The following is a 27221-nucleotide window of genomic DNA, read 5'->3' on the forward strand; positions in this document are numbered from 1 at the left end:
AAGCTTAGCAGGAGTAACAGAGTGAGAGCGAAGGAAGAAAGCGGGGAAAAGTAAAGAGAGATATAAAGAAAGACTGGGTGGGAAGGAAAGAAAAACACATCCAGACCTTTGAACGCGGGCCATCCATCTTTTGCAGAAAGAGCCGAGGCGCTCGGCAGAAACGCCCCATTCCTTAAACGACCTAAAGGACATGTCAAATAAAAACGCCAAGACCGGGGAGGGGAGTCAACGAGCCAAACCCGCGCTAACTGTCCTCAGGGCAATAACCGCTACCCACTAAGCTGTCCGATAAATCGTACAGGCCCCGGCGCGGAGGGAGCCGCCGGGTTGTGGCTGATGGGAGAGGAAAGGAGAGAAGGGAGGAAGGAAGGAAGGAGGAAGGGAAGGAACGAAATGGTCGCAAACTGTCGCTGCGTCCCGATCAGAAGCTGATGTTCCCAAAAGACGACTGGACCTTAGGAGCGCCGGCGGTCGCCGAGTTCAGACCGCAGAACATCATGCCTTCACCCTCTGACACACACAGCTGATGTTTCAGGAACGTAAGAGGAGACAATCCCTCTTTGTTGGCTGTTTGTGAGGCTTGCGGGGACCGAGCGAGTCCGAGGGGCCACAACACAATAGCCAGTGTCAGAGGAGCGCCTTCCTCGTCCAGGACACTGGACAACATTCACTCTGCCTGCGAACACAATAAATAGCTTCACGCCGCAAGCCGGAAGGCGTACGAATGCTCACAGAGCTATCTTGTCTAGATTGCATGCTCCATCTTCTCCCGAGGTGGTTGGAGTAGGCGACTCTTCCTAACTATGAAGGAATGAGCGCCCCTGTGGCCAAGAATGACAAGGTGTTATTGGAGGAGCTTTAGTGTGCGACTGCATGTTTGCGGAAATGTGTGAAGCTCAGCAGGAGAGTGTCCTGGGGCTCAGATTAAGTCGTTGAGTGGATCCACTGCTGCCACGGCTTCTCCATCACCCTCCCTTTTTCCCTCCTCTTCCCTACTTTTCTATCTCTCCCTCTCAATTTGAGCCAATTGTCTGCCTTAATGGCTTAAGTATTGCTTCCATCTCTCCAGTCTCCCTGCAGCATTGGGGCCACGGCTGAGCTACACTCAGTGTGCTCGGTCACACTGTAAGGAAAGTGTCTGGATGGGTCTTTGAAGCAGCTGCTGAGGGCTGTTATTCCCACATCTGACGCATCAAACAGCAGTCTTGTTCAGCCGAGCTGAAGCTGCTCTCCACTGACCAGGAAACCTTTTGTTCCAGGCTCCTTAAAACAGCAACTCGGCAACAATCCTCAGCAGTTTATACAGCGAGACACCTTCAGACTCACAAGTAATCTATGACTTTATTGGACTGGATTAGCAGGAGGAGCCAACAGGAGGTTGAAATAACCACTGAAAAATGTTCTATGACATCATGAATCCACTGAAAAACACAAATAAAGATATTTACATTCATATCAACCTGAATCTCTTTGGAAAGTCAATTGAAAAGAAATTAAACCTTTTCATTTAAAGTGTTATTTGTTTATCTCTCAAGAGTTAATGACAAAACCCAAAATTCAGCTTCAATAAAGATCAAAAGTTTTCATAAGATATTAAATACAGAAATGTTCTCTACAATCTCCTGAATACTTCTGTGTTTTTTGTTGAGATTATCTAAGATATTGCTAAGAAAATGCAGCTTTGGAAGCTGAAATACCTTGGAGAAATGCTAACTGACACGCTACTGGCTGCTCGAGCCTTTTCCTTGGTGCTGATTGGCTGAATCCAATCATCCACAGCCTTCCCAGAATAAGGAAGGCTGTGGATGTTAGCTTCTGTGCTAGCGCTAACACTGAGTGCATTAAGGCATATTAATGTATGTTTGGTGTTTGAACTATTAATCCTCAATGACTTTGGATTTATGTCACAATTCTCTCAAGGCTGCAGTTGTCTCTGATTATATCTTTTCAGGTTTTCCTTCCACTTAACTTTCCGTTAATACGCTTAGACAACTAAGCTGTACTGTGAACAGCTGGCTTTTCAGTAATCACCTTTTAACCTGTTTTGTTGATAAAGATGCTTTTTCACTGTAGTTTTGTCAGCCATAATTGTCAAAATTAACAGAGCAGATAGTTGAAATAATAAATCAAAATGTGTCATTTCAAGCTGGATTACTGACATAAATGATCATAAACAGAATAATCACTGGTTTTATCTGTACAGTAAGGGTTTCATGACATAATCTACCAAATAATCTCAGTAAATTTTCTGAATTTCCATTCTGGTTCAACATTGAACTGGGAGTTTGTTGAGATGAACAGATCTGGTTGATTCAGCTGCTTGGACTTTATTCTGATCCTCAGAAAAGCAGAAATCTGGATCCTACAAACCGCCAGGAGGAGTGAGGCGGATAAGCTTTCAACTTCTGGAGAGAAATCCAGACTAAAAGATAAATCCTTAAGTTACGCTGCTACTTTTTGACAAAGTCTGAAACAAAACAGTTAAAATATCTAAAAAGCCTTGATCTGGGGTACAGCAGTGTGTTTCTAGTCTGTAATCAGTTTTAAAGTGTAATGAATGCATTTGGGGGTATTTATTTTAATTTTAGGTCTTATTTTGTAAACCTTTGATGTATTTTCTGGAATTGAAAAACTGCACAAATTATCCAACTTTGTGCAAATATTACAAACTTCAGTTCTTATTTACTTAATCTGTAAAAACTAGTTGCCAGGGCTCCATATTTATCAGCATGCTGGAAGCTCAAAATGTCTCCCAGTAGATATTTACAGCTCAGAAAACGGGAAGAATATCTAAACGAAAAAAAAAACATGCGCAGAATTTATGATGAAGTTTTCCAAGAACTGTCCTGCAATGACCTTCATGTAAAAATACAACCTTCATGTTGCCTAGAAGTGAATTTGGAGCTGAAATAAACCAAACAGAAGAAGAAAGTGTGACTGCAACAAGCAGCAGAGAGCCTTTACCAGCTGCGATCCCCTCTGCTGGCCTGGTTCACAGCTGGAGTCCAAAAGGCAGCAGGACAGAAATGTGCAGCATCCGCCAGCGGGGAAGAGACGGAGGCAGGTAAAAGCGTGCAGATGAGCCGGGGCGAGGAGTAAGCACAGCTCAGAGCTCAGCGTGCGGCGCCCCTCAGAAAGCAGCACACGTGCGTTTACACGGATCCCACATGCGTTCACGCACGAGCTGCAGTTCAGGCTGGCTGCGCTGATCCCCCGCCGCTTCTTCCTTCTGTTTCTGCTTGAAAGCACACATCCTCTCCGACTTCCTTAACCCTGCAACTGCAGCACGCTCAGACACACGACACACACACCCCGCCTCATGCACTGACACACGGCTCGGCGGCGGGCCGGGCCGCCGCATAGCGCCGCTCCTTGGCAGCATGTTGGTGGGGCGTGTAACAGGCCAACAGGGAATCTAATCTTGTTGACAAGCAGAGTGAGAAGCGTCAGCTCCCTCTCTGGAGGCACAGTGACCAAGGTCAGCTGCTAACACTTCTACACACCTCTGTTCACTGATATGCCGTCACACAGAGACAAACACCCTGATCACTGTTATCTGGACACAAAGAGAAACACAGAAGTCATGAATCCATTAGTCCTCATAACGGATCCATACTTTCATCGGTTTCTGTTTAGTTTCTGTCAGCCTCTTTGTTAAAAAACAGAGGAACACTGACGGCATTTCCAATTCTGTGAAAAAGCATTTCCCCCGTACAAATATCTTCTTTGCAGTTTTTGAATGATGGTACCAAGAGTTTAACCCGATACGACGTAACCAATAATACTGGGAAACCTGACGTGCATGAGGGGTCAGACACTGATGTTGGACAGCCTTATGGTGTTGAGATCGGAAATATAGCTAATCTGAAATCCACATGATGTTTGGAGAGTTCACAGTTGACTTTAAATATTTAGGAGGGAGGAACGTCCATGACTGGACTTTTTGCACCAATCAGGATTGATTTCACTCATGCTTGTAATGTGACTGCATGGCTAGATGCTGAATGTTTTACATCTGTAGCAAGGGAAGTGACCAACACCTACGTGTAATGATGGGGAGGAATGACTAAATATTTTTGAGATACAGTCCAACTCATAGCAAACAAAACGTAAATATTTTTGAGGCAACACTACACATGACAGAGTTCTGGTAAGTTAGCAAAACTAGCTAGCTTGCTGAGAATTGAAGTTAAGGTTGAAGGAATAAAATGTATTTTTCTTTTCAGTTTTTAAATGAATACTTTGTGCTCCAAGAGGAAATGTTGCTACATTTGCCCCTCAACAGCAGAGCAGCTCCGCCTGAAAGCATGAAACGGTTTGAAAAGTGCTAATTTCCTCCAGACTTTTCTGCTGCTGTAAAAAACAAACTGCAGATACGATGATCAACTTCAGCACAACTCACAACACAAGCAGCGTCGCTTTCTCCCAGACGGCCGCGGTGGAGCTTATTCTGTCAGACAGTGAAAGGCGAATTAGTGAGCCAAACTAAACGCGTGTCAGTCAGTAGTGACTGAATTATGTGGAACACCTTCAGTCTGTAACAGACTTACAGCAGGAGCGGACCGGCTCCCAGGGGCCCCGCGCCAGCCAAACCAGGGAGTGTGTGCTGCCTGTGAATCACTTGAACTTCACAATAAACCGTTTTCCACCCACATTAGGTGCAGTTCTGGCAGGCTGCAGCACATTTCATAGATTCATTATCAATATTTCTGTGCTGCAGCTTTGATGGAGCTTGTATCTGCGAATAACTGTGACCGTCTGAAAGGCTCGGCTCGATGCGGGACCGTGTGATTGCCTCAAACGTCTACATGTGTGTGAGTGTCTATGCGTTCGTGGTTGCCATGGAGACGTGGCAGCACATGTGTCGCAGAGAAACGATCAGATAAATGTCACAGTTGCTTAATGAAGCTGCACCGGTGCCCTGACGCTCAGCTAGCTCTGCGCTAACGAGCTCCCGCACGCCGCCGCCGCTAATGAGAGGAGACACTCACACGGCGAGGGGAACGCGTCTCATTTGGCTCCTTTCTCATGTTTTAGGTCCAGGAAAGAAGATATGGATTATTGTTTTCTATGAATTAAACGGCCTATAAGATAGTTGTTAAAATCCAGTCAGTTTTATTATCGGTTTGTTTCTGCCGCTGTGTGAGAAGAACACATTATGACAAATTAAAGCAAATATTTATGTTTAAAACCATTTTATTAGAGTTCTAATAAAACTCTAATAAACACTATGCTAAACATTTCTGGACCAATTCAGATTTTTCCTTTTCTCAAAACTATTCTTGGTTGAATTGAATATAAAACAATCAGTGACGGTAAAACCAATAATAATACATTTCCTTCAAAATGAAAAATATTTTCCATGTTATTGGACAGAATAAATCCTGAATAAAAATGATTTCAGTATTTCTCCAAGACAAAATAGATTTTAATCATTTTAATGCAGATGAAAACCTAAAATAGTTCCTCTGGTTTTACCAAGCAGAAAAGCTAAAATCCCCGAATCCAACAAAAACTGAATATTTGGATATTTGTTCAAATACCAAATGTATATAATATGCATTAATACATTAGAAACAGACTTACTGTTACTGACGATCAACCTCATATTGATACTTATACAAATATTTCAGAATCAGCAACTCAAGCAAAATTGCAATAAGATTAAATTTTTACCAAAAAAAAAATTAAAAACTCTTGAGAAATGATTTTATTACATTTTTTGTGTAAATGCAGCTCAGGTTGACGTGAAAATGATCCTTTTTAATGTCTTGAGAAACTATTGTGAATTTTGTTTGCTTATTTTTGTCCAAAAGTAGCATTAGCATGCTAGCATAGCAAAACATTATTAAACATTATTTTGATGGACAGTGTGCTACTCAAAATAGTTCAGGTGAATGGAAAATTATATCATTTATATTTTTTAACACCCCAAAAAAAAGCCAAACAGAAAACAATGAATTTTAAAGTGTAGTTTATAGAAGTTAGCTAAACTAGCTTGTAGCTACAGATTTGTTTCAGGATGAAAAACTGAGGAGAAACTGTGAAGGTTTTCCAACACGGTGCAGAACGACTGACCGTTTCAACCAGATGATCCAGTTTCAACCTGCGGACCAGATGATCCAGTTTCAACCTGCGGACCAGATGATCCAGTTTCAACCTGCGGACCAGATGATCCAGTTTCAACCTGCGGACCAGATGATCCAGTTCAGCGCAGATCAGAAAGCAGCAGCCGGAGCTTCGCTCACCGCCAGGAGGAGCTTATTCTGTTACCACTGCAGCTTTAATGCCAAGCAATGCAGCTCTGCCAAACTTCACAGACTATTTCAAAATAAGAGCATGTGTGAAAAGGCTCAGCATCATTAGTGGATCTCATGCCACGTTTAGTTTTGAGATGTTGTGATTTGGCTGGTTTAAGTTGGTCCAGATGCTAGAAAACTTCATGACACAGCAGAGTGTCGTTCTGTCAACCAAAGTAAAACCCAACTGGGAACGAATGTTACAAAAACTGATGAAAACATGCAGAAATGTCAGTCAGGTATTTAGAAATGATGCATCTGCTGGAGCCTTGGAGAAAATGTATTCGTCTCTTCGTTCCTCAGAGACGCAGTCAGTAACTCGGTTATTTTCTATCCTTCGTCTTTATAGTCTTCCTCAGTAAACACGGCTCAGTTTAATGTGTAAGTGCTTTTCAGTGACATACATTAAACAAACCTTGGAAATAGGTAAAGCTTTGAGCAGATCACTCCTGAATTCACACTATTTCTGCAGCTCAGACTCAAAACAAGCCAGAATCCAGCAGAAACATCAGCATTGAAACCATGTCTGTGATTCAGCTGCATCAAACTGCTGCAGCTGACGGCTTGTTCAGACAGACGCTGATGAGTGAAGCAGCTCCACACGTTACTCATCGCCTCTTTACATACAAGCTGCAGCTTTTCACGTCGATCCCAGGAGCCTTGAGGAAGAAGAGGGTGAAGAACATCGTCGCATGCGGAGGCGGCGGCGGCGCCCTCCGGAGTGAAAGTGGTCATGAAGAGCTAAAAGTAACGATGATAAATAGATTCATGCTGATTGTGACCAATAAAGGTCAGCTGGCTTTGATTAGGACCAAATGTTCTGCAGCTATTTCATTATTTTATACTCATTTAAGGCTGGTATTTTCAGCTTTTGCAAATTCACACCAATAAAAAAATCAAATATGATCTGATTCCTCCAGAAACTCTGCTGCAGGTTTATATGTCCCAGTCTTTGGATTACTGTAAATTTTCACCCAAAAACCTACAAGCTTTGACATTAATTTGATATTTTTCAAGAAACAAACTTCTCAGATGTCGAAACGTTATAAACTACAGAAAAAAATTAATTCTGCACGATTAAAGGCAAACATTTACAATATTAAAACTACTAATCTGATGTTTAAATATAGTTTAAATCAATCTGAAAATACAATTACTAGTAAACCTGTGGTTGAGCTCTCCATGATGCCATTCACAGCCATAATTAGACTTCATATTAAATTTAATGTATTCTCATTCTTAGATTATTGTAGATATGTATATTTGTTTGGTTGGTTGTTTTTTGTTTCATAGACGTTGAAGGTTTTATCTATTTAAGGTAATCTCTAACAGAATTGCGACAAAATACCAGATTTTCAGAAGAGAATATCTCAATTTTAATATCTTACATTCATGCTTTTAATGTTGGAAACTTGTCAAATTTTTCTCCTACGTTCTTGACCTTTTGACACTAAAGACTATCCTGGTATTTTCTTGTAAATTTGTGAAATTAATCTCAAACTTCCTGGGTTTTTTGTCAGATATGAACGACTCTGTGGACATTTTTAAACCTTTTTATCGACACCGACTTCAGAAATCTGTCTTCATGATTTGGCTGCAGGTAAAGTTTAATAACCTACTGATCACTTTTCCTCACTTTGCTTTTTTCTCCTACTGCTCCACATTTATGTTTTTGCATTTTTTCTGCACTTTTTAAATTCGCTTTGTTTCCCACACTCAAAATGATCAATTTTCCAAACTAAGCCACTTATTGATCCCTTTAACTTTTTTCTTTCACATAAGAAATTCCTGGCTCACTGTGTCTCTGTTTAGCTGTTCCTCTCCACTGTCGCCACATGCTTGCTCTCCTAAATTAACGTTTTGCCAACTGGGAATCAATAATCTGTGAATCTGACTGTATAATGAACTTTCTGTTTTAAACAGACATAAACAAAACAGGCTTTGCAGAAGGAAGCTGCAGAAAAACTAATCTTAAAAATGAATATTTCTGTTCATGTTCTTCTTATAGCTGTTAGTAATTCTGATATGTTTGATCTGGTCATTAAAATTCAACCAGTATCAACATGCAGGAAGCTGACAGCTGGAAGTTGAAGAGGTCAGGAGAAAAAGAAGAAATTCTAAAAAATTATCCAATAATTTCCACACAAAATAAGACAATATTCTTACACCCAGATTATTCCTCGCCTGTGGCCTTTAGCTCTGGTATTTTCCATATTTTCACAGCTTTTTAGTCATGAATTATTCATCCAAACAAAAATCCCTGGGATCACAAAACACTTTATGACCTGAATTATCTCCATGCATGACAGCTGACTTCATCTCTGCCTCATTGTTCGGGTTGAATTTGTCTCGGTGAATCCGGTTATTTACTGTGACTTCCTAAAAGCTGAGCACTGGGAAGGAGAACTTCCTGTTTGGATCAGATCCCAGTCGGGGATCCAGTGATAACCCAGCAGCTTCTGATGCAGCGGCGGCTGAACTGCTGATGAACCTGCCTGCAGATAAAAAACGCCGCTCTGAGGTCAGACGGCGCAGATTTGACCCGGATGTGATCAGTAGTAATCTGGAACCAATATTTTGATAAAAAGTTTAACTTTGAGGAAAACCTTCTCCCTACTGCTGCAACAGAGCAGGTCCCTGAATTATCTTCCTTAAATTATGCTTTCTAGCTCACATCAGCATGACTGAGAGTTTCTGTGTGTGTGTGCGTGTGTGTGTGTGTGTGTGTGTGTGTGATGGAGGGAAGGAAGGGGAAAAGGAATTAAAGCATCTTAAAGCCTCAACAGCAGATTGGTCAAATCCAGGCAGCAGCAGCAGCAAATTTCCCCCTAATCTCCTGCACACTTCCTCTTCTCTTCCTCTCCACCTCCTCTTCCTCTGCTCTTCCTCTTCCTCTCCTCTTGCTCTTATCGCCTCGCAGTGGGAACAAAAAGTGCAGGGTAAGAGTGGCTCGGGGCGCTGGGTGTCAGGTAGGTGGGCGCTTCCTCAGCCTCTCTTATCTGCGGTTGGGAAATAAAACTGGGTCTCTGCGCCGCTCGGACTCGTTCTCTGGTGTTTGCGATCTTAATTAGCAGCAGCTCGCCGCGCTGCATGCGCCTGCGCGGCCGGAGCTGAAATGGCAGCGGCTCTGATTGTTTGGCATCGCTCCGCCGTGGCAGCGCTCTGCCAGAAGTCATCATCTGACTTGCCGACAGGGACGACGGCCCGTTTGACTAATGCTGCGCCACAAAGCAGCACCACAACGGTGCTGCAGCAGCAACAAGAACAACTGTTCAGGCAGCAGAGAGGTCAGAAAGACGCAAATTAAACGATAAAGCTTCCTGGTTATGAATCAAACATTTTATTTAACCAGTGAATTCTCATTGGTTGTATGGAAACTAGTCACTCGTACGATCGCTAATGAAGCTATTAGTAATCAAGTTAATGCATTTTAATGACTAATTAGGTGAAGTTTGATACTATTTGATTGAAACTCCAAAGTTTTAGTGTTTCAGTGAATAATTTGTGGTAAGTCAAAGTGAGCCATGATTGGTCAATCCGCTGACTGATTGACGATTATCTGAATAATCGCATCATAACAATTAATCGTTTCGCCACAGGTCAGAGGTCAATATTCCTGCATTTGGTCCATATAAATACCAGATTATACAGGATTAGAGATTATTTAACCTCAGGGTAGTGTTATGTATGGAGATGTGTCAAACAAGAGTTTCATGAATTTCATATTTCTGGGTGTTTTGATGATACAAAGCGTCGCTTCTGTCTGGAGCTGCTGAGTTTGTGGCATTAAATCCCCTCGGCGCGCTGATCCACGCCGGTCGTGACACCTCTACAGGGACAACGGAGCAGAAAACCACAGGGTGCGGAGGTAAAAAAACGGAGCGATAAGGTCAGCCATGTAGCCACAAAGCGAACAACACTGATTTAACAACACGCCTCCATTTATTCAACTGGCTTCAGCCCAATTCTGCCACATTGTGAGCAAACCGCTGTGCCGTTTGCAGAACGAAGGTTACAAAAGCTTTGCATCGCCTCCATTAGCATCTGGAGAGGCTGCTATTTTCACGCAGCGCAGATAAAAACAGGGAAAAGCTGCTGAAATGGTCTGTGCACCTGTTCTCTGAAGGTGTTCAGACGGGCTGGGATACTTTAATCAACCATTATTACCCACACACACACACACACACACACACACACCATGCCACCTACAGAGGAAGGAGTGGTTCTGGAGAGAAACTGGCAGCAAAAGGAAGTGGAGTGGAACACGGAGGAGACAGACAGAGAGGGGAAACTGATTTATTCCCAAGCAGGGAGGGCGATGTTTGTGTTCGCTTCCAGAATGACGGGAGGAAGAAAAAGTCTTTCGCAGCCGAGAAGTTCCTCTTTCTGTGAGAAAGCACATCTGTAAGCTCTTGTTTGCTCTGTAATTTGCCTCGTAGATCATTTCACGGTGGTTGCAACTGAACGCATTTGTGTTTTTGACCTCAGGCTCCTTTTAAAAATAAAACACAACCGAGGCGTTTTGTCCACATCTACAACATATTCCTCACGCACACACACACACACACACACACACCCCGCTACCCGGCTCGGTTCATACTCTGCTCTCCTTCATGCTTTCTCTTTGGTTTTCTGTCGTTTTAAATAGTTTTTTTTGTTAGCATGTCCTAAATGCTCCAAACATTGCAGTTTCATCTAGAATATTTTGTTAAATATTTTGTGCAGAATGTGAAATTCTGTAACATGTTTGAGAAATTAAATTAAAACTTTAGTGTCAGAATTAAATCCTTCCTTTTTAGTTCAGTCTTAATTGATTTTGTATCAAACCAACCAAACCCTATGAGCAACCTGTTCCCCTCCTGGCCTGTGGGGGCGCTGCACCAAGAACAAGAAAACCTCTGAAGACGCCGAGAGCAACTTCCTTCTTCACCGAATGGAAACTAAATGGAGGTGTCAGATTTTAGCGGTTGGAGAATTTCTCTTTAGTCTTTTGCTAAAGACTCCTGCTAGCGCTTGCCTAGCATGTTAGCTTTGGTTGTTTTTACCCAGAATGCCCTGCACCGTAGTCCACTTCCTGCTTTTGGAGCGGTCTCTGGTCTGCTTGGTGTTCACATATGCATTCGCACCGAACCAGAGTTCACTTCAACCAAACCCAGACGGAGGTTTGGAGGACCAGAGGTCAGAGGTCGATTAGCGTTCACACTGAACCAGACTTTCTACGCAAACGGACTGGAGTTGGATTAAAGCGGACTGAGCAGAGCTGGTGTGAACGTCTCCTTCGTTCAGTCCGGATCAGAGAGGACGCTCAGATGGGAACATTGATTTTATCGACTGATTTAGTGTAAAATTGAAAATGTCTGCACCAAGTAATCCGTCAAAATGATGGAAGGCCTTCAGATTTTTCCGATTTAAAGAAATTGATCAAAGACAGAAAGTATTCTGGTAACATGATGACCCCGGCTGCAGGTCAAACCTCTTTTCTCTCTCAACCAACAAACTTCAAGGCATCTTCTTGCCCAACATGTTTCACAAATCAGAAAGGTTGTGGTTTATTTGTTAATTAGTAAAGTTCCTGCGTTGACCTCTTTGGACCATCTGCCTCTTCTGCTTTCAGCACATTGACAATCAGTTCATAAAATGCAGCAATTCCCAGTCTGGGTTGAGAGATTCCCAGAGAATGGAGGCTCTGCCAGCCTGATGCCCACAGGTATAATGATGCAACAGAAACGCTGCTAGTGGAGTGGCTGGGTGAGATGAAGGTGGGGAAGAAGTGGATAATAGCATTAAGGGGCATTACTGTGGGTGGGGTGTTCATTTTCATTAGGTTTTATGGGTTGGAAAAACATTGTCATGCATACCAATTAGAGCTGGAACAGATGGTCCAGTGTGGTTGGATGTTTCGTCTCCTGCAGACGCTCGCGTGTGTTCGGCCCGGCAGAACCGACCGAGGCAACATCACCGGTTGAGTCAACAGGAGGGAAGAGTTCAGGCTGACAGCTGCTCCTCCGCTTCCTTCCCGTCTCCTTCCCTGCTTCCTTCCCGCTCTGCCCTCCGTCCCCGGCCGGCCCCTCCAGGGCCAAATTAAACCTTGATCAGTCTGTTCAACAGCCTCTCCGCGGAGGCAGCCATATGCTGACATATGCTGACCGGGGGGAGGAGGGGAGAGGGCTCGTCTAATTATTCACATGCGTGTGTGTGTGTGTGTGTGGGGGGGGGGGGGGGGGGTGTGGGGGTGTGTGTGTGTGAGCTCGGTGTCTCTGTGAGGTCCCCGATGCAAACACTGTCAAGTCAACACAAAGGTTTGACTGATGTGGCTTTCCAGGGGCCAAACGTGAGAGTTTTTCCACTGAATCTAGCTGCCAGTTTTCATTTTTTGGTCCAAGTTCGCTTCTTTTCCAGAAATGTATCCATGAGAGAGCAGAGAAACCTTCTGCAGAAGCAAGTAGATGCTTACACAACATACTAATAATACATTTTCCTCGTAATAATGATTCAAATGAACAAGTGGCCTTCGACGCATACGTGTGGAGATTTGAGCATTGGGAGCAATTCAATTAATTCAGCAGCCAGAAACAACAACCTTCTCTGAAAACTCAATATTTCAGCACTTAAAATGTTTTGCAAATGAAAGATTTGAAGAGTTTTCTTTTATGGTGTCATAAAAGGCGCATTTTAAACGCTAATATTCTGCTACAATGAGCCAAATGGAAAGACAGAAGAAGGAGATTAATGTGAAAAATTATTAATTTATAGCAACATTTGACCCAAGATCTGCCTTAAAGAGCAGCGGGTAATAACTTATAAACATGACATATTCAGAACTAATGATTATATACGTATATAAAAAGGCCATTTTCAGAAGCTGTTCAGTGTAAATATGCACAGAGATAAATGATCATATTTATCAGTAAACATAAACCGATGGATGTTCTTCACTTGAACTTTGTTGTAAATCTTGACAATGCAAATAAAACATCATAAACTTCCAAAAAGTTGATTTTGAGTGAAGTCGTTTTTGTGACTCAAAATAAATCTCAACTAGTGGAGCCAGAAAAACCAATCAGTTCTGCAACCTTTAGGCTGACAGTCCAGTGGACTCGGTTGGGATCAGTTTGTTCCTCCTCCAGCTGCTGTGGTTCTGAATAAAACCAACCTGTTCCCCTCCTGGCCTGTGGGGGCGCTGCACCAAGAACCACAGAAGGAAACAACACAAAAACCTCTGAAGACACTGAGAGCAACTTCCTTCTTCACCAGATGGAAACAAGATGGAGGCGTCAGATTTTAGTGTTGGAGGATTTCAAAAGACCAGGAGCCATTTCTCCTGCTAGCGCTAGCCTAGCACATTAGCTTTGATTGTTTTTACCCAGAATGCCCTGGGCTGTAGTCCACTTCCTGCTTTTTGAGCGGTCTCCAGTCCGCTTGGTGTTCACATAAGCATTCAAACCGAACCAGAGTTCACTTCAACCGAACCCAAAGGCTTCGAACTCTGTAGGCGGATCAGAGTTCGACCAAGAAAACAAATTCACATTTCCCCAAACGAACCAGGTTTTTAAACAGACTGGAGTTGGATTAAAGCAGACTGAACAGGGATGGTGTGAACCAAGCCAAGCTCCTCCTACTGTAAACTTGTCAACTTTGTATGAAATGTAAGGACTGAGGATGTAAAGAGGTGAGGAACAAACCCAGATCAACACTTTGGACTGGATTCATCTGGATTCTTCACATAGCTGAGATCTTTGAACTGGTCAAACCATTTTATATGTCAAACCTTTGAAAATGAACTCTGTCTGTCCAGTTATCAGTGCAACCAGTCTGGATTCTCTTGCCTATAATCTAAACCAGAGATAATTGACTGCACCATTATATAACCAGTTGGACTCCATTGAATTTTCTGGGATATTGCCTCAGGTTTTGTTGAGTACAAGCTTTCAGTGCTTTGAGCCATGTTACTGCTGTAGAAGCTGCAGGTTGAGAAACAAACATTTGAAAAGCTCAGAAATAATCCCCGAACTATCGACATGGCTGGATCAGTGGAGGGCGAGTGAGAAACTATGTTTTCTTGTGCGTAAATTGAGCGAATCGGCCCTTTAACACCCTCCCAGCGGACGCAGTCCGACACTTCAAAGGCTCCTTTGTACAACTTCTCGTCTCTTCTCGCTCGGCTTTACAATCTGCAGCGGCGGAGGGGATACAGGTGCGCCTCCCCGCTTCTCAGACGTTTTCATGAGCAAAACGCGGCGGCTGCGGCGTTAGCCACGGCTCAGTGGCTCTGAATGGGGAGGCGCTAACAGGCTAGCGCTTCCCATTGATCTTTGCTGCTCACTAATAGCAGACAGTGGAGACTCTGGCTCTCCAGGGCCATTAGGATGCATGAGTGGGAACCGTGCTAAATGGGACAATACACAGAGGTGTGTACAAGGGTAAATACACTCCAGTTCATTGGCAGAGACAGATCCAGCTGCTTATATTCCTCCAGCTAACCTTGGGATTGCATTACCCCGGGTGTTTGTCTAGCGTGCGTTGTGATATACGGATTACGCGCGGCGTGACTGATGCCGCTTTATTTAGGGGTGCCGTTACATTTCCAAGCTATTATTTCAGACCTTCAGGGACAAGGCGTGGATTTGAGTGTGACAGGACACACACAGATACAAACAGAGGAGTGTTTTGGTGCATGGGCAGACCTCCATTCTGTGTCTTATCTCCTGAACAGTAAGAGGAGAAAAATGGAGCGGCCTGTCTGCTCTCCATCCCTCTAAATGTTTAATGAAGCATCCCTCTCTGTCTCCCTCCTTCCCGCTGCTGCCTCTCCAGCTCTCACCCATCATCTACTTCTGCTCACTCCATCCCTGTTTGTCTACGTCTCTCTTCCTGCAGGCGAACACACATCACACAGTTGCATTGGTCCAGGATGAGATCTGAATGCTGACGAGGGTCGAGAAATTCGGATCCAGATTTTTCCAAATGTTTGTTTCCACTTAACTTTTGTCTTGACGCCTGAGGTTGGGCTGTTTGTGGGTCTTTGTTCTGATGAGACAGTCTGGTATGAACAGTATCCTGCAGACCACTCGCACATCATAGTCACATCTGGTGCTGTTTAGAAAGCAGGATTTGGCTTTTCAAGATAAAAGCTGCTGTTTTGTCTTAATCTAGAGTTCAGATTGTCAAATTTTACCTACAAGTTCTTTGTTTTTATCTGTGACATCTAAAAAAACTAAGCAGACCAAAAAAAGCTGCTGCTAGTGATGAACGCTGATTAAAATTTTTATTTCAGGGTCTATTATTAATTTATTGCATTTTAATTGAAACTATACTGGCAAAGTAAGCAATATTTTTAATTTTAAAAAAAATTAGCTGCAAAATCTTTGAATAAATAAACACATGAGTTCAATAACAAATATCTTTATAGTTTTTAATCTGTTCTTTAACCATCAGCTTGGAAAAGTGTTTCAGGAAGGCCTGATCATTCATGGAGCTTCTTTAGAAATGTTAGTATTAGCTACATGGTTAGCATTGAGATGCTATTTTAGGGTTTAGTAGCTGCGCTGATAAGCTAACTGCTTTTAGCACAACAGTAGTCTTTTCCATGGTCCGATCAGTTTGGTTTGAAGCTGACATTAAAACCCAGCAGCTTTATGGGCCTTTAATGTTAGCAGATGTCACTTGTGCGTCTGATTTACGGGTGTACCAGAAACACGTGAATACAAAGGTTCTGCCTTGGGATGTCCAATTTTATATCTTTAAAAAATGTGATTAATTACACCAAAATAATTGAAATGAATCTGTTAGAAGTCCCGGCCCTAGTTTTAATTGACTAATATCAACATTTTACTTTCAGGCTGAACTGCAACTGTGACTTTTCAAAGTTATCATCTAAACTCCAGGATAAAGTATGCAGTCAGGATTTAAGGTCTGGTTTTGGAGACAATGGTAACTTGTTTAGGAAGACCTCATCTCTTGAACTTAGAGCGCACTAGCATGGCTGACCCCTGGTTGGTCCTCAACCGGAAAGAAGTTTCTGCCTAAAGAATCTAAGATATGAGCAACTAGAATGATGAAAACGGTGCAGGGTCATCCTGAGAGATGAGCTGATGAACTTTGGGAAGATCTCCTGCTCCTCCACGTAGAAAGGCGTCAGCTGGAGGAGTTTAGGTCACCAGGAGGAGAACCTGGGAATCTGGGAGCACGTCAACCAGTTCCTGAACAGTTTGGTGTTACTGGTGAAGAGTCCCAGACACATGGAAGCCTTTGAATCAAACCACTGGAGCTTTTGATTCTCCAAAGGAGGAATGAGTCGCTTTGGTCCAGTCATCTGCCATTCACCACTATTTGTTCCTATTAAAACTTAATCAGATGCAGATGCTGAGCTAAAGGAAATGATACAAACAGAACCAGAACCTTGAATTTACATCTCCTACTGCAGATTTAACATAATGGTCCTTTACCAATCAGCGTTAGCTTTGGGGAACCAGATTTAAAATACTAAAATATCCCAGTCATATGAAGTATTACAGGCAAACACATCTAAATTCATAACTCAGATTTCTCCCGAGTGACTTGACTAAATGTCTCAGGACACACATGGAGTAACTATGAATAAAAGCAATTCACTAAAACCAAAAAGGTTTATTTTGCTCTGATTTCTCAGATTCTGATTTAGTTAGATGCACAGAACATCCAACATGCAGAAAACTTTCCACTCCACTGCTGGGAACATCGACACAAAAAGACAAACAGCCGTATGCGAGTGTGTTATTTCCACGCGAATGTGGGTGTGATGCGAGCGAGCGCGCTCCTGACTCCCAGCCGCAGGACTTCAAATTATCCCCAGGCTCCTCCAAAGCACACTTCAGAATTTCTGTCTGCTTTCCAAACTCATTACTTCAGTAGGGCAAATCAAACAGGGCGCATTAAACGGAGCTCAGACGTAAAGAGAGTGGAGAGCACGGCAGAGACGAGCGCCTGTGTGTTAATTAGCAGGATCCTGCTCTAATTAATGGCCTCTGAGCAGCTCTGCTGGGTGAGGAGTGGAGGTCAGACACCTGAGCGGCCGCAGCGAGCCCGACGTCTTCCAGGCTATCAGATTACTCCAACCTGATGCAAACCATGCTGGCTGGCATACGGAAAGTTTCCAACATGGATGCTGTCAGAGCAATTAGAGTCCATGAATCATCAGCAGGGAGGTGATGACCTCTGACCCCCACAGGAGAGTCAGTTACTCCATCAGATTTTTAACCTGGAGACTAAATTCTTAAACTCGAATAGATTAAGAAAACTGCAGAAAATAGAAATATGCAGCTAAATATTTTTTACATAATTAATTATACAGAACTTACAGATAAATGATGGAAAACTAATTCAGTCTCATCTGGTCTAAAACCAACAGTTTTTATTTAAATTCACATTTAGGACTGAGGCTGGCCGGAAAAATAAACGTCTTCTGAATATGGAGCAACCAATGTGCAATTAACATAACTAATATGAGTAACGTGCATCTTAGTAATATTTTACTAAGATGCAAATAGTGTCATAATAAAAATATCATGACAGGATTTTTCATTAGACTGTAAAAAGATTTCTTGTTTTAAAATATATCATTTTTCCAAAAACAAAACATTTTCTCTTCCTCAATCTTAAAACTGTAAAAAAAAAAATTATTTGTTTAAAATCAGACTGTAGATTAGATCATTCATTAATAATCAATATTTAAAATCTATCAATATTTATTAATAACTAAATGTAAGAAGGTATATAAATTAATAATGGATTAGTAGATGCACGTTTTTCCCCTTTAGTGGGATCTTTAGTGATTAAAATCATTTTAAGGGTTAGAAGAAATTCTAGATGAAAAGAAATTAGGTTTTGCACAATACTTTGGGTCTCCATAGCAACCGCTCAGGTTCGTAACGGATGTGGGAGGAATCCATGGAGAAAACGGAAACTTCTCACCAAATTCAGCCTGAAACAGTGAAAAAGCTGCTGGTCCTTCCTGACAGCTGCAGCATCAAACACTCATTTCTATCCAGCCTGATGACAGAACGGCTAACAGCTAACAGCTAACCCTGTAGAACGGTGACTTCTGCACCTTAAAGGAAATCTGCAGCCAACGAGGCTCTGAAGCTTTACTTCCTACTTTCCTAGTGTGAGAATCCGAGCGATGCCGCGGCCTTTCTCTGGCGAACAAAGAGAGCATTCCCTCGCCAACAGATCAATACGCTGGATCCATTCTGGTTTGTTAAGAGTAATAGACATGGATTTGAGGAGTCGAGAGGGAGGCTAACAGGCGCTGATTTAGCCAGACTGCACCGGACCCATTTACTCCTCAGCTTCAGCTAATAGGGTTTCTGCCGCCTCCGAAGTACTGTGTAGCGCCGTCGCAGCGCTGCATACGCCACAAGAAAAATTACCCCCATTATGTAATCTCTATAATGATTCCTACTGAGAAAGCAGAGGCTACAATGGCGGTACAGTAAATTATAATAAACACTATTACTCTTGACGGCTCCTTCTGAGTTTGAGCGTGTGTGTGTGTCGAGGAGGACGATGATGGAGTGTGTGTGCAGGAGTGCGTGAGCGGCGGTGAAATTAAACTGGGGCTCAGGTGAGGAGCGGAGCGGCGGGGAGGAAGTCCAACACCCTGAGGACGGCTGCACACGGAGAACAGAGGAGAACGGAGGAGAACGGAGGGAGCTGACAGCCAGCGGACGGATGAGGAGATGGATGGCATGTAATGATGAAACGGATGGAGGACGAGACAAGAGAGACGTACGCATCAGAGGCCATTACTCATCTGCGACGCGCACACGGACTGAAAACACCACCCAAGGGTGCCGGAGGAGAGTCTGCCACCCACCGCAGCTCTCTCTCTTTCTGTCGCTCTCCTTCATCCCACCCTCCATCTGCTCCTTCGCTCCTGGTTTCCTTCTGATCAAACTGTGAAATTTGACTTTTTCCTCTCAGATTTCTCACTGATGTTTCAATAAACCATCAAAAACGTCAGAATAAAACAACAAAATGACCAAAAAACGATTCATCCCGACAGGCCTGGTTAAACGATCAGGTTAAGAGGTAAATTCTGCAAAAACAGAAGTAACAGTGATTAAAACTTAGACTGAGCTTTAAATTAGACTCTGATCCCTGAAGCATCACATCAGAAGTCTGAGTCCTGCAGCCTGACCCGTGGACTCGCCGCGCGGCAGGAAACTCCGTCTGCATCTGGCTGAATGTAGCAGCGATGCTGCAGCTCCCATAATGAGCACCCAGGGGAAATGCTGCACCGATCTCTTCACCGGGGTCTGAACAGACTTGTGCGATGCGTCTGACGCTCCCCGGAGGCCGCAGGCACTAAACAGCCATTTCCATAACAGAATGCTCACAAGCGGCATGATGGGCTCCGTCCCCAGGGTGTCAGCTACAGGCGCAGGGCAGGGGCGCCGCAGCACGGGATCAATGCAGCTGCTGAGTGACGCTTTCATGTCAAGGATCTTTAATTAGACAAACATCAGGCCATCACATCCGCAGTGATTGAATGTTTCTCCAGGGAAGGTTTGAGGATTTAAAAGCCAGCAGCTAATTTACTCAGTTATTTCAGTTTCTGACGCAACAGCAGCGATCTGCATGAAACATGGGAGAAAGGTCCTATTCAAATCACCAAAATAAGCTGTTTCTGATTGAATAGATTATAAATTTTAGTCAAAATTTTAGTCTCCTGGCAGACGCTCCTCCGGCACCCTTGGGTGATGTTTTCAGTCCGTGTGCGCGTCGCAGATGAGTAATGGCCTCTGATGAGCACGTCTCTAAATTTTGGTTAGTCAGGCTACCTGGCTAACCAAGCAGCTGGTTTTTCTTCTACTTAAACTTTATTAAGAGCAGAAAAAAAAATCTGGTTGTTTGTGAATACTTGAACAAAACTGAGAAAAAGATTACTGAATATTTTTGCTTATTTCTAGACGTACAAATGATCAGGTTATTAGTTTTGCTTTAGGAATAATTGTTATTTCTAACAATGTATTACTGGCTGGTTAGTACAGAGAATGACTTAACGTCCGGATGCATCCTGAAAGCAGCAGCAGCAGCAGCAGCAGCAGCAGCAGCAGTGGAGCAAAGCGCTGCAGACAGTTTTCCTATAAAACAAACTGGAATCAGCAACGTCTCTGTTGTTAAGCTGGACAGGAGCAACAACCAGAAGTGGCTCCTTCCAGCTGTTTGAAATGAGTCTGCGTTCACTAAACATCTGCTTAACATCCTGCGCACACACACACACACACACACACCCACACGTCTCCCAGTACAATGAGCCGATAGGCGGAGTGTGTGTCTCTGTGGAGGTTCAGATGAATCACGCCTAATCAGAGGGAGACTCATGGCGGCTAGCACTGCATGCTAATCCTCTGCAGATGAAGACGCTAAGCTAAGAGCGAGCTGACAGCCAGGCTAATGCTAACTGCAGTGTCACTGCTCCCCCCCCTCACACACACACAGTTGTGTGAAAGCTCCCAGGAGAACTACAAAGGGGCTATAATGTCTGCCAGTCAGTAAAGCACTTCCTCAGAGCTACCTGCCAATCAGCAGCCAGCGCCGTACCACTCGCCATCAATCACTGCGCTCCGCCACACCCAGCGCCGGCGGGTCCAGAAACGCCTGGCGGTGCCCGCTAGCAGCGCCCGCGGCCCTAATTACAGCGACGCTGCCTCTGACCAAAACCACAACTCAAACATCGGCTTCCTGTGACACATTTCATCCCTTAACAAGGTGGCGGCGCTAATATTTAGGACCTCGGTTTGTGTCGCTCCTGAAGAAGATTTTGGTCCAAACAAACTTTGCCAACTTCAGCAACGAAACAAAACGGAGGAAAAACAAACTTAAAGACCAGTGGGGACTGAATGGAGGGAGAAACAAGCAGAGGAAGCTTTTAATGAGGAAGACACACATTTACAGACCAGGGATTATCAGATGTTGGAAATAAATCAGAATTTGTCTTAATGTTTTATTTTTTTAAAAACGCTGATAAGTTAATTCACAAATCAACAAGTAGAGAAAAGCAGAACTTTTCTTTAGTAACTGAAGAACAGAGCAAATCAAAACTGAGAAAGACAACAGAGATTGCTTAACCTCTTGGAGTTGCTGTTTGTGAGCATAAAGTTATTTGACTAAAAGTATTCTTCTAACTGTAATTAGCTGAATCAGCATTGTTTTTCCTACGTGTCTGAGCCAAATGAAGAACATCTGACTGTAGAATTAGCTTGATGTGACTTTTTATGGAAAAACAATATTTTCTTTTTAAGAAAACTACGTTTACGCCTCGTTTCCCCTGAGCGGTTTGGTCTTTTGCTCTTAATAAATGACAATAAATGTGGTGAACTGTGTCTAGTTCTTGTTGCAAACAGTTGTTAAATATTCAATCATTAAATTTCATCAGGGAGTTTCAGCTTCTTCTTTTTTAGTCTCTATTTGTAGAACATGGTGTTTTAAAACATAATTTCTTTTTGCTGCTGATACTGAAATGACATCAACACTCAACAGATTTTATTTTGATTTTATTGATATTTTAGTTTTCCTCTCCTGCCTTGATTTGATTTGCAGAGCCTTCAGCAACATCACATGTGAAAAGCTCTGGTTATGTTGAGTTTTTTACAGTGTGTGTTTGCACAGATACAGGATGTACAAAACAAATCTACCTGCAGGTATAAATAAAGTAACTGGTCACTGAAAAACATTGAATCTTTACCGTATGAACTCAAATTTAATTCAGACTTTGATAGTGTTATGAACCTGAGGTTTGTTTCCATTTTTTTTTATTTTGGACATAAAGAACATTATTTTTAGCTATAAGGCTGAACAGGACTTGAAAGGTAATGTGGTGAAATGAAGATGTTGGCCTTTAAAGGCAGATGAAGCTGCGCTTTTCCTCATCATAAGAGTTAAATATGAAGATCATTTTAAGCCTCTGCTGGATTCGTCCCGCTGCTCAAACACACTTTTTGGCATTTATTGACAATAACCTTTGTAGGGTTTCTGGGTGTTGAAGTTTACAAGGTTTTGAACAGATTTTTTCCTCAGGTGGCATTTTCAGGTGACAATGCTGTACAACAGCTTAAAGGACACAATTAGTGCTAACTTAGTGGTTACACAGAAATCAATGAGGCTGTCAGAGGAGGAATTTATCTGTAAAGATGCTGGATGTTCATATGAGACCCCAGTGAGAACAAAAAGAGACTTTGTGCTTTTATAAAAAGGGAAACTTTAGTGGTAATCCTTCTTTCCCCCTGAAAAACTGTCTCTGTTCTTGAGGACTCAGGCAGCTGTCAGCTCGCTCTGGCTCCTGCCTCTAAATGACAGAGGTAACCCTCTTATATGAGCAGCCGCCGCTAAAAGCATGTCATTTTCTCCTGCTAATGTCAAGTGTGCCCAGATGAGAAGAGGCAGGGGAGTTAATAACCGCGTTTCCTCCTCACATGCATCCACGGGGGGCTGCCGCTTACCTGAACTAAACTTTCTGCTTGAACTCAACTGTTGTGAATACCAACTAATGACAGAGTGACCCGCTCTGACTGACTACCTGAAAAGCTCTGAGTGATGATTAGCTGGGAGGGATCTGGACGCCTTGGAAGGATTTCTCCTAAAACTCTGAGAACCTTTTCTATTAACCTGGAGCTGTCCGTCTGCAGCTCCCACGCCTGTTTCACTAAGAATAGCCAGACCTTTCAATGACTTTCCCTGCTGATCTTTACATTAGCAGCCTGGTCAAACACCTGGAGAAATGTGTCGGCTGTGATTGCACAACTTACACACATTTTACAGCAATCAGAGCAGACGCTGAGGGACATTATGGTTCTACTGCAGACGGAGAATAGCCAACGACTCTAAAGCGTTTTGCACTTAAAGTTAATAGACATGAAGCAAAAGATAATACATATTAATATTAAACGCTCGGTAACGTCCAAACCTCAGAAAGGAAACTACAGTAAAGTTCTGGAAAAACAGACAGTAAGTTATTAGATCAAAATATATTTATATTAGGGCTGTTGTAAAAGATTATTTTAGTAATCAAATAAAAAGTAAAGTATTGGTAAATTCTGCAGAGACAGCTGAGCAGCTAAAGGGGAAAAGTGGGGAGATGTCTCTCTGAGTATCTGTGCTACCCATCAATCCGTCCCACCGTGTGGCAATGCACACGCACACATCGACGTCACAAACTGCTTATTAACAGTAACAGTTTTATTTCTGGTTAGATTACGGTAAACTTCATTTAATTTAATTTAATCAAAGCTGGTTCTCCTTAAGCTGCTGTATGACTTCATGTTTTAAGTTTACATGAAGGCAGCTTGTAAACAAATGGCTTTAGTTTGCAGTTGGTCTGACGAGCTGTGCTACCTGTCAGAACAACGGATTGATGGGTAGCACAGATAGTCAGAACTTTGGTGGTAAATTTATTGCATTGTGCAACACAAATAATCACCTGGCTGGAACACGGTGTGCGAAACAGTAAAACATAATTTAAGCAAACTTCAAGGCAGATAATTTGCCTGGAGGTATTTTAATAATCGGAGTTTTCTAATCGTTTGAGGAATCATTACAGCCCTATTTTACATAAAACATTTACAACAACCTCAGCTGACAATAATTACCTCATCGACGTATGATAAACTGAGAAATTAAAGTAAGTTTGATAAAAAGAAGAATAAGATTAAACTGGCAGTAAAAATACTAGGAGGTAACCTGTAGGGAAACTGGGATGTTTTACAGAAGCCAGATTTAAGTTTCTAGGCAGCCCACAAAATTCCCAAAGACAAATCTGGAAAGTTTAAGTTCTGTGAAAGTAACTTGTAAATTCTAGGAAAGTAACTTGTAAGTTCTAGGAAAGTAACTTGTAAGTTCTAGGAAAGTAACTTTTAAGTTCTAGGAAAGTAACTCTTCAGTCCCAGGTTTACACAACACACTCCACCGTTCATGGCCTCACATTTCATTTCCAAAATAAACGTTTTTCTCTCACTTCATCTGCCTGGACCGACGCTCCTACAGCAGCAAAATAACAAATCCACATTTTGTTTATATTGTTTATATGCATGGCTTTAAATGATTCATTTTAAAATGTAGAAATACTGTATATACACATAATTAAGGATTTCAAAAACATGCCTGTCTTTGTTGAATTATTTTGAAAATACGGATGTGTTTGTTCATTTGTGATAAACTTTGCTCTTGCTGCAGCATCAAAAAATAAAAATAAAAACAATTTTGATAGATGGTTGTACACGCACATCCAAACTGTAAATAAAATACAATTTCACCCTCCAGGAATAAATAAATGATATCCTGAGCATAACAGGATATTAAATGTTTCACTTTTAATTAAAAAGTCATGATAATTTCATTCTATTGACATTAGAAATTGAAAATAGTAATAACTTTGATTCACTAGCCTGGTCTATTTTTGTGAAAAAGTGTTAAAGAGGAAATTTAAAATCAGCCAATCAGAAGAGAGTGGGCTTTAAAGAGACAGGCACTTAAACAGAAGATGAGTATAATTCATATCCTGGCAGGAAGACAAAACATCTCATAATTATCTGCTGTTCTCTGTAAATGATTTACTTTCAACAAATTCATAACTTTAGAGCTTCATCAATGATCGGCTGCAGCTTCCCAACAGTCTGTAAGAGGCGGATAAATTCAATTATCTGAGGAGATGGAGAAGATAATCATCATTTATCAACACTGCAACAGTTTATTGTGATTCAACTCTTAATAAACCAGAGCAAACGTTGATCCTCTTTGATCAGGGATTTTCTCCTCCTCTAACAGTTTGTTTTTAACATCCAGAGAAACAGAAAAGGCCTTAAATCCTCGTCGCTCCTGCAGGGATCCGGTGAGGACTCATTTGTGACGATCCACATCTAATGAAGCCACGACCTGCGTGCTGATGAGTCGAAGGGATGCAGATTCCCAGCAGGGAGTCTAACTTTCAATTTATTGACAATTTCTTTAACCACAGGAACTGAATGTTCCTCCTGATTTGGTCCTCATGCAGTCCACAGAGTGGCTGGATGCTAGCCGCTAGCTTCAACAATCTGCATGTAAACATGGCCAAAGGTCACAAAAAGCAAAATGAAACTCATTTTACTCACTGCCCGAACGCACCGTAGCGCATTATTTACACCGAGTCGTTGCTGCGATTTAAATTTAATATCGGCAGCTGCAGCTGATTGCTTCCCAAAGCTGCAAAATCCCAGCATCAAGATTTAAATTAATACGACGTGAGGTGACACTTTCCAGAGGCCGTTCTGTGATATTAAATTAGTGGCTGAATACCTGGGCTCAAAGGCTCCTTTTGCTTCAGGTATTCCGTCTAAATCAGTTTTATTTGAATGAAAGGAGTCAAGCTGTGAAGGAGGAAATCTCCTAATATTGAGATCAAATCCCTGCAGCTGCTGTCAGAGCAGAGGAAGTCTGGAAACAAAGTTAGCTTGTTTTCTACTGTTGCTTCATGCATAAACTAGCTCCAATAAACACATTAACATCAATACTCCTCATTTAAAATGGTCCCTGTTCATTGTCTTATTGAATGCTACTTAGATTTAAAAACACGCTACTTATTAAATAGAACATATTTTATAATATGTATGTCTCACTTTTTATCTTGGTAAATACCACAAAATATCATAACAGTGATACTTTCTTGTCACCTCTCCCTACAAGAAGCCCATAGTAACTCTGGAGGAGCTGCAGAGATGCAGCATGAATACAATAAAGTCGATGTTGATGGAAATCCAGGAGGAATCTGCTGAGAAGTAAAGCAGGTAACAGATTGATGAGTTGGTTCAGAGCCCGGCTCTGTCAGTGTGATTAAAAGTGGATCTGATCTCAGGTCAGCAGCTCTTCCCCTCTCTGCTCTTAACATTCATTCTCTCATCCTTTTGTCTCCCGTTTCCCTCCGGCTCGCTCCGCTCTCCGCCGCGCTAACACCATTAGGCGTAGCGAGGCCGGCTAGCCAGGGTTAAACACACATAACCTCACGCTTCTCCAAGGGAGAAGAGAAGGATCCATGAAACACACACACACAGCCACACACACGCCGCCACACACACAGAGATGGAGTGAGTGGAGCACAAAGAGGTCCTTGCTGCAGCTTTAAGAGCGGTGATTGCTGTAATAACGCTGCAGAGAGGAGCTGATGGATGGGTTGGGCTGGCGGGTCACTCAGGGCGCTCCTCCTTCTGGGCCGCCGTCTCGGGGTCACCATTACAGCACACACACACTGCAGCGTGTTGCAGCCAACACACACAGGTTCCACTACAATGGGAAACATTGATTTTACAATATAGACTAATGAAGCGAGCAGAACACACACACACAGCGCACACACACCTCCCCTGCTCCATTGTTCCTGCTCAAAACACACTGTAATTGCTGATGTGAAGATAAGTGTAAATTAGCGAAGCAGCAACCAATCAGCAGCAGAGGAGACAAACAAACATGGCCGACACAAATATGATCAGATTCCCACACAGCCTTCATCGGGCCTGTCTGAGGAAGAGGATGTTTCCCCCTGAGGCAGCTTCCTCCTCCTCTGCCCGTCTCCTTGGTGACAGCTGTCATCCTGTCAGGATGATGGCAGCCTATTCTGTTCCCTGACACACACACACACACACACGCGCCCCCCCACACTCACACACACACACAGATCTGCCCAGAACCCTTTAGCAGCTCAAAAAACATCCCAAAAAACTCTGGTGCTAACCGGCTAACAGGTTAACAGCTAACAGGCTAACAGCTAACAGGTTAACAGGCTAACAGCTAACTGGCTAACAGCTCAACTTCCTGCTAAAGAGACAGAAAACGTCAGAGAGACCAGATCTGTCAGATTAAATTGTTTGACGTCAGAAACAAAAAGCTTCTGAAAGTCAATATCAGTTTCTGTCGGTG

At 42.7% G+C, this 27221-nt stretch overlaps 1 protein-coding gene across 26 annotated transcripts in view; it reads right to left on the bottom strand.

Annotated features, from left to right (window-relative positions):
- The window catches only part of celf2 (cugbp, Elav-like family member 2), a 210065-nt gene that overhangs the window by 91216 nt on the left and 91628 nt on the right, over positions 1–27221 (bottom strand). The window contains exon 1 of one of the 26 annotated variants that reach the window (XM_032589664.1): positions 2965–2989. The exons of the other annotated variants lie outside the window; for them this stretch is intronic. The gene's annotated coding sequence lies outside the window, so the exon portion shown is untranslated. Of the gene's footprint in view, positions 1–2964; positions 2990–27221 lie in introns of those variants that run through there. 26 annotated transcript variants of the gene reach the window in all.

Source organism: Xiphophorus hellerii, chromosome 17 (genome assembly GCF_003331165.1).
Source record: "Xiphophorus hellerii strain 12219 chromosome 17, Xiphophorus_hellerii-4.1, whole genome shotgun sequence".
Lineage (NCBI taxonomy): Eukaryota > Metazoa > Chordata > Actinopteri > Cyprinodontiformes > Poeciliidae > Xiphophorus > Xiphophorus hellerii.